The sequence below is a fragment of the Phoenix dactylifera genome, chromosome 1 (genome assembly GCF_051530095.1).
Source record: "Phoenix dactylifera cultivar Ajwa chromosome 1, Ajwa_hap1_PhDact_Kaust_v1.1, whole genome shotgun sequence".
NCBI lineage: Eukaryota > Viridiplantae > Streptophyta > Magnoliopsida > Arecales > Arecaceae > Phoenix > Phoenix dactylifera.
Window position 1 is genome coordinate 53,126,473 of NC_143190.1, and position 8,403 is coordinate 53,134,875.

The 8,403-nt window shown below is 44.7% G+C and overlaps 1 pseudogene; it reads left to right on the forward strand.

Moving 5' to 3' along the window:
* Nucleotides 1–935: 935 nt before the first annotated feature.
* On the forward strand, nt 936–2,579 carry LOC103706891 (abscisic acid receptor PYL12 pseudogene; annotated as a pseudogene).
* The last annotated feature ends 5,824 nt before the right edge of the window (nt 2,580–8,403 follow it).

Below are 8,403 nucleotides of genomic sequence, written 5' to 3' on the forward strand. Positions count from 1 at the left end.
GATTTGTTCGAAGGGTCTAGACTGACGTATCCTTCGTACCCTGTTAAGCCACGTTAACCCAGCAAATCTTTTACTCTCCCAGCATGCTGCCACGTTACACCACCTACAACGGAACCGGATTCCCTCCATGAGCCTGCCGAATCCTCGGTGCCGCCGTCATGCTCGGCTCACAAAGCTTATACAAAGGTAGAAGCTTCGATGTACTCTGTATTGGACTCACAGGGTAACAATCGATTGGCGAAAAGACAACGGGCCCCACCACGGAGCGAAAGCGAAAGGCCTATCCAGACGCAAAGCGAGGATCGCCGAAACCGATCCGGGCCTCTGCATCCTTCATCCCGTAACCGACGTCCTTGATGAAGCGACGTTTCAAGGAAGAAATACAAAGAAACGCACGCCGCCCCATGCCCGGTCAAAAAGTTCTCAGACCTCTTCCCCTTTTCGGTCCCTTACTTCACCGACTAAGCTCTGGCACCAAAAAATGGCACCTCCAGCATTTATCCAAACTAGACCATGTGGGACCCACGCTATTATAATAATTTTCAGTCCTTCAGAATAACGAGAGAAAAAAAAAGTATTATAATAATTAGCTATAACACAAAATGATACTATATTTTTTGATAAAATATTTCTTGCAAATTCCAAAATGTCTTTTTCCTTCTTCAGAAATAGTTTGTACTATCTGAAAAAACGTTTTTTCTCAAGTATCTAGATATTCGAATAATAGCGGTGTTATTTTTCGTTACAACGATTGTTAAATTCTATTACTTAATGTTAAATATCTTCAAAACATGGTTTGCTGGGGCCGTCGCAAGGAGAAAACAACGTCATCAAAACCCTGTCTGAGAGAGTTCCAAGTCGGATGAGTGTAGCCGTGGGTTGAAATATCGCTGTGTAATGGTTTCACAGAAGAGACAAAACAATAGCTCCCTTCTTGGTCTGGAGTCTGAATCTAAAGTCTGAACTGGGGCGTACTTTGGTCATGATCTCTCTCCTATTGAGGCACTTCCAAGTAAGTCCAAATCCGTTTCAGCTTCCAGCCGACCAAACCCGTCTATATATATGGCCAGTTAGGGCCTCCGGAGGTGCAGAAAGGAAAGAGGAGAGAGTGCTCCAAATCTGATAGCGATGCCTTTGCTGCCGAGCTCGACGCCGCTGAACCGGATGGCGGAGGAGATGGTGGACCAGTACCACAACCCGGAGATCGGACGGGGCCAGTGCGGATCGTTCCACGTGCAGCACGTTGCGGCGTCGGCCGCGGCGGTCTGGTCCTTGGTGCGGCGGTTCGACCGCCCGGAGCTCTACAAGCAATTCGTGCGGACGTGCGCGCTGCAGGCCGGGGACGGCCGGGCGCCAGGGAGCGTGCGGGAGGTGCACGTCGTGTCGGGGCTTCCGGCGGAGACGAGCACCGAGCGGCTCGACAAGCTGGACGACGACCGCCGCATTATCCGGTTCACCATCGTAGGCGGGGACCACCGGCTCAGGAACTACCGATCCACCACGACGGTCCACGACGGCGCGTCGGCCGGGCGGGCTGTGGTGGTGGAGTCGTACACGGTGGACGTGCCGCCGGGGAGCACGGAGGAGGAGACGTGCGTCTTCGTGGACACCATCATTCGGTGTAACCTCAGGTCCCTGGCCCGTGTCGCGGAGAAAATGACCCGATCCTTATCCAACGGCTGAAATGCGTCCTCAGTTCTCTCCATCCCATTTCCTGCAAGTAGATGGTGCTAAACGTATGTGCCTAGGTTTTGTTTGGGTTTAAATTTTAAAGATATTTTGGTTTAATCGGTTGGAATTGATAAATGAGTCGTCGATCATGGCCGTCTGATCCGTGTCCGTTTCATGGAAGCCCTTGTTTCGGCCCCGCTAATGGACTGGAGCAGAAGCACCAAAAGGGGCTGCGGTAATAAAAAAAGGCTCTGGTTAGGGATTCAAGATCCACCTTTCGACTTTGTCATGAGGCCTTCCGCGTGTCAGTAATATTTTAAAAGTCTTTTGTGAAAGGATTTCCTTTTATTCCGATTATTGGGTGTGGGGACTACTCTTTTTAGCAGGATTTGGAAGCAAAAAGGAAAATAGATTTGAATATGAGTTAAAAAATTTAGTAAAATTACAAATATACTTCGTCAACAACTTTGGATCAATTTCAAAGATACTTTCCAATTTTAGAAAATTTCAAAACGAAACTTCAAATTTGTAAATGGTTCGAAACTAGCCCTTCTACTTTCCGACCAGTTAGTTTGTCGTTTTAATTGACAAAAATATTCTCTCCCTTTTTTAGCCTATTTCAACTTTAAGATTAATATAGAGGGATGAATAACTCTAGATCATCTCTAGAGTCACTTTAAGATCCGAAGAAATGAATGAATATTCAGATTATTCGTATAATTGCTTTGAGATCTATGCATGTGGATGTATATTTGCATCATCGATTGCGCAAATCTCAAGATGCTTCAAACTTTTGTGTCCATCCATTTGCATAGATCTTAAAGCAACCGGTGCATGATCAGGACATCCATCCACCTAGGTTAATCTGTTTGCACTAGTCTCAAAGCGACCACATGGATGGAGCATTATTTCCAAATACTTAATCGAGATGATTCAACACTATAAAGTGCTCTATAATCCTATATGCAACATTTCTTTCTTCCTAAAAACCTTCCCGTAAAGAGTGTAATCTCTGGTTCAATACAAGAGATTTGTCCTTACTATTTTTTTTAAAAAAAAAATCATGTATCTTTTAAGCCATCTGGAGGAGATGAAACATTTTCATCCTATTATAATGAATAAGGCTGAACTTCGTAGCCATCTACAATTCGCGATGAATGATATGGAAGTCAGGATACATCTTGCTTGCTATCAAAGCGATTCCTCTCTTCAAGTATACACAGACACAACTTTACCCTGAATCAAGGTGGGTCATTAGTGTAAGGTAGCTCCCCACCTAGGGCTAACTTGGGCTTATCCAGCCATCCTCTGCACACCACAAGGGAGCCACATGAAAATGGTGTGTCATCATGAGTCTCATCTGAGTCTCATTATGGAGGCATCTGAGTCTCATGAGTCAAGGATAGACGAAAGGAAGGTGGCCTTGTTTGCATGCTGATGCTTTGGACTGTCATTGTTCATGGATGGGCTCAAGAAGGAAGTTTTTGTTTGCATTATGATGCGACAGAGCTAAATGACTAGAGTAACGGTAAACACCCTAACAGCCGCGATTCCCACCCCTCTGAGCTGGATGGAGGGCTATAAAAGCTCATAGAGTTTTCTGTATGGGACTCCATCGACTACACTCTCAGTGCTCCTCACCCTTCTTCCTTCTGTGCAAAGGCGACGGATCTGGAGCAGCGGCGCTGGAGGAGGAAGGATCTCCAGCTCGTCACCGCACTGTGCCACTGTGTTGCCGGAGCGGACACAGTAGCTCGCCGGAAAAGCCTCACAGCTCCTCGAAGCTAGGTAAACCCTAAACCCTTCCTTACATACATGATTTACTTGATGTTAGCCTAGATCTAATCTAGCTAGGAGGTAATTAACAGAGGAAGAAGGAAATAAAATAACACAGAAGATGAGGAGGAAGGGGGAAGATCTAACCTGGGGATGGCCTTGAGCCGATGCTAGTTCAATCAAACCGAGGTTACGGCCGACTCATGCTGTAGATCTCCTCCCTTCATCCGAGCACAAATTTTCTTCCCTTTTAATCAAACCCTAACCTAATATCTCATAGATCCGACCCTACTCCATGATCTCCTTCAAATCCCAACTCAAGATCCTATGACCAATTCATGGGAAGAGCCCTCGGCTTGTGTAAATCCAGTTTCCATGGGTGGAACCGGTTTGATCTCGGCCGGAAGTGATCGGCGAAGAAGGAGGAGAAGAGGATCTTTATCCTCTGGCCGTGGATGCCGGCGGTTTAGGGACCGCGAGCGTCGCCGGGTCGATCGCGTGCGTCGACCGCAAGATCAGTCGTACACCGTGCGGGCGCCGCTGGCTTGGCCGCACACCCTGCATGCACCACCGGCTTCGACTGGTTCTTCTTTTTCTTCTCGATGGGTGTCGTACCTAGCCAGCCGGGCTGCGGCTGCCGCAGGTGCCGCCGATTGGCCGTAGCGCCGCCGGCTTGGGCCGGCCTCCTCCCGAGTGCCCCTTCCGAGCTCCCTCCTAGTTTCATGGGAGAAGAGGAGGAGAAGATCAGGAAGGGAAGAAGAAAGAAGGAAAAGAAGGTTCGGAAAGGGAGGAGAAGAAAAGAAAAAGAAGAAAAGAAGGAAAAAAAAAGAAAAAAAAATAATATTGGGTTAAGAATATTATTTGAATATTGGATTTAAGAATATTGTTTAATTACATACTGGTTCAGTAAATCTTGGGTTTAAGAATATTGGATTCGAACCAGAGCCTAGCCCGGCCTCCGGCTTCTAAAGCCAAATTTATTTGAAGCTCACTTCGAAATCAGGCCCAATGCGGCCCACAGTAACTTTTATTTTATTTTTCTTTCTTTTTTTCGTTCTTTTCTTCTTTTTCTTTTCTTTTCTTTCTTCTCCTCCCTTCCCGAACCTTTTTTTCCTTCTTTCTTCTTTCCTTCCCGATCTCCTCCTCCTCTTCTCCTCTTCTCCCATAAAACTAGGAGGGAGCTCGGAAGGGGCGCTTGGGAGGAGGCCGACCCAAGCCGGCAGCGCTACGACCAACCGACGGTGCCTGCAGTAGCCGCGGCCCTGCTGGCCGCTCTCCTCCACCTCCGGTGGAGGAGATGGGGTATGGCACCCATCGAGAAGAAAAAGAAGAATCGACCGAAGCCGGTGGTGCATGCAGGGTGTGCGGCCAAGCCGGTGGAGCATGCAGGGTGTGCGGCCAAGCCAGCGGCGCCCACACGGCATACGGCTGATCTTGCGGTCAACGCCCGCAATCGACCCGACGACGCTCGCGGTCCCTGAACCACCAGCATCCACGGCTAGAAGATAAAAATTCTCTTCTCCTCCTTCGCCGATCACTTCCGACCGAGATCAAACCGGTTCCACCCATGGAAAGCGGATTTGCACAAGTCGAGGGCTCTTCCCATGGATCGGTCATAGGATCTTGAGTTGGGATTTGATGGAGATCATGAAGTAGGGTCGAATCCATGAGATATTAGGTTAGGGTTTGATTAAAATGGAAGAAAATTTGTGCTCGAATGAAGGGAGGAGATCTATAGCACGAGTCAGCCGTAACCTCGGTTTGATTGAACCGGCGTCGGCTCAAGGCCATCCCCAGGTTAGATCTTCCCCCTTCCTCCTCATCTTCTGTGTTATTTTATTTCCTTCTTCCTCTGTTAATTACCTCCTAGCTAGATTAGATCTAGGCTAACAGCAAGTAAATCATGTGTGTAACGAAGGGTTTAGGGTTTACCTAGCTCCGAGGAGCTGTGAGGCTTTTCCGGCGAGCTACTGTGTCTGCTCCGGTGACACAGTGTGGTGACGAGCTGGAGATCCCTTCTCCTCCAGCGCCGCTGCTCCCGATCCATCGCCTTTGCATAGAAGGAAGAAGGGTGAGGAGTAGTGAGAGTGTAGTTGATGAAGTCTACTCCATGGGCTTTTATAGCCCTCCATCTAGCTCGGAGGGGTGGGAATCGCGGCTCTTAGGCATTTATAGCCACCTCAACAGCTGCCGATCTCCACCGTCTTTCTTCCAAAGTCTCCAGATGGACCGCCGACTTTGGTCCATGTCGGTCCATCTGGTTTGGTGTTTACATTCTTCCCTCCTTAAAAGAAATTTCGTCCTCGAAATTTTTACGTACATGCAAAAAGCTGTGGGTACCTAATATGCATTTCGTCTTCGAGTTCCCAAGTTGCTTTCCTTTCAGAATGGTTATTCCACTAAACCTTCATATAGGGAATGGTGCGCCGTCTCAAAACCTGCTCCTTGCGATCAATGATTCGTAGAAGAAACTCTTCATAAGTCAGATTCTTGTCAACCTGTAATGGTTCATACTATACTATATGACTGGGATCTGCAATATACTTTCGTAGTAGAGAAACATGGAAGACATTGTGTATACTTGATAGCTCTGGTGGTAAGGCTAATCTGTAAGCAACCTCTCCCACCTTTTTTAGAATTTCAAAAGGACCAATGTAGCGAGCACTCAGCTTACTGTGTCTTCCAAATCTCATAACTCCCTTTAAGAGAGACACCTTCAAGAAAACAAAGTCACCCTCATGGAATTCTAATTCTCATCTTTTTTTGTTTGCCCAACTCTTCTATCTATCCTAAGCTACCTTGAAGCTCCGGAACCAGACAATATCTAGTAGGGAAGCCCTATGTTTCCCCCCTCATGTGGCCCCCACGTGGGCACTGGGTGCCTCACATGCCCCGCGCAGGCGGGGGCATGACAGTAACTACATGCAGCTTGATTGCTTACCACGGCCAAGTGATCCACGCGAAGAACAGTGAGTAACAAGAGAGCAGATGATGAGTAACAAAAAAGAACCAAGGTGATTACATGTTCAAGGGGTTTGCTTAGGTGCATGGTCGTCTATGAGCAAAAGTTTTTGGATTTTTAATAATATTTTTTATATGTTTTTCTAGGTTCATTCTGCATTGCTTTTTTTTTTTTTTATGACAGAGATGTCTTAACACTCAAAACATCACTTGGTCCCCTAGTAATTGTGGCATCTAAAGAAAGATTTATTATATGTTTGCCGCTATACCTTACACCTATTTTTGAATGCAACAGCCGCTGTGCTCTAGTTTATTAGTTGCTCCTCATAGTTCATGCAGCTAAAATAATGGAAGCAATTACTTCAGCAAAATTCTAATCTTGATCCCTTAATTCTTCCAAAGAAATGACTGTCATCTTCCAGCAGTGGAAACTGAATTCCAAGCTTAAAACAGTCCTTTCTTGAGCTGGCTATGTCCAATCTGTCGTTCATATGGCCTCCCAGAGACCAATTTAATATCATCTTACGTGCTCGTTCCCTTTTCTGTGGCCAAAAAAGCAGGCATGACACCAAATATGAACGTTCATGGAGTACACCAATTTAGAACCAGCATCTATCCTTCCTCTTCCCTCAGGCAGTTTAAATATATATATATATATATATATATATATATATATATATATATATATATATATATATATATATATATATATATATATATATATATATATATATATATATATATATATATATATATATATATATATATATATATATATATATATCTGACTTCGAAGTTTAAAACTGCTTGAGGAAAACACCAACTAGGACTTGTCTCAGCAGTTCAGATATAAAACTGAGCTTGCTCACAGCTTTTCCAGATCCAGAGTGTGGTTTTTTGGGTTATGAATATATTTGGGAATTGGGACGCATGAGATAGTGAAAAGAGGGTTATCTTCATATCAATCCAATCGAAAGGAATTTAATTTTTTTCTCCTCTTTTTCAAAGAAAATCTATCGGTCATGTGAAAATGGGAAGGGAAGTGTGTGTTTGTTTTTTGGTAATTGGGAATGGAAGTATTCAATTAAGAACTGCATATTGCCTAGTTAACTTGGTTGGAGGGTACAGGATGTGTCACCAAAGAAAAAAAAATATAGGCATGCACCAGGCTGATGAATTTAATCCCTCAACACCTGACCTGCCATATTTAGTGCAATATGTTAGATTTCAGGTTCTATTCTGTGAAAACAAACTTACAAGAACCATGTCTTTTGTGAAAGACCTTACTGCTGCCACCATCCAAAATTTTCCATTTGTCAAGTGAGAGGTCATCCTAATTATTCATTCCAACTTATTTTTCAGAAAAAGTTATATTATGCTATACAAATTAAACAGCATTACATCTCCATTAATGGCAGAGCTTTGTTGAAAAGAAGTCCTCAGAAGGCCCAAAGGAAGCCTGCAAAATCCAAAACCTCCATGGAAACATATTATACCCCAAAAGGAAAGGCTAAGTAAGCCGAATGATGGTCCTCGATATTCTGTATTAGTTGGAAGACAAAAAGAAGATGAAGCACTCTCTTAAGATTCGATTCTGTTAGCACTACGCTCGAAACAACTAATGTATTGCCCACACCATATTAGCCAACATAATCCCTCACAATCCACAACATCTATTATACCTTCCAAACCTTTTTTTTTTTTTTTCTCCATGCTTGTTTAATTTTTGTTATGCATGCTTATCATTCTTTTGTCGACTTATGCAGTAGATAACAATATCAAGGTGCCAATGCTAAACAACATATGCTATTACCGACAGGATGGTAGCCCATGTCTCTCAAAATGGTCCCATAGCATGAAAGGGCCATAGCTCTGAAAGGGTCATTCTGATGAGATTCCCTACCAACTCTTACCTGATGCCTCCCAAGAGTCAAATTCAAGCCTTTCGAGACACTGCCACAAAGCTTGCTTCAGTCTCAAGAGTTTTTCATTGCC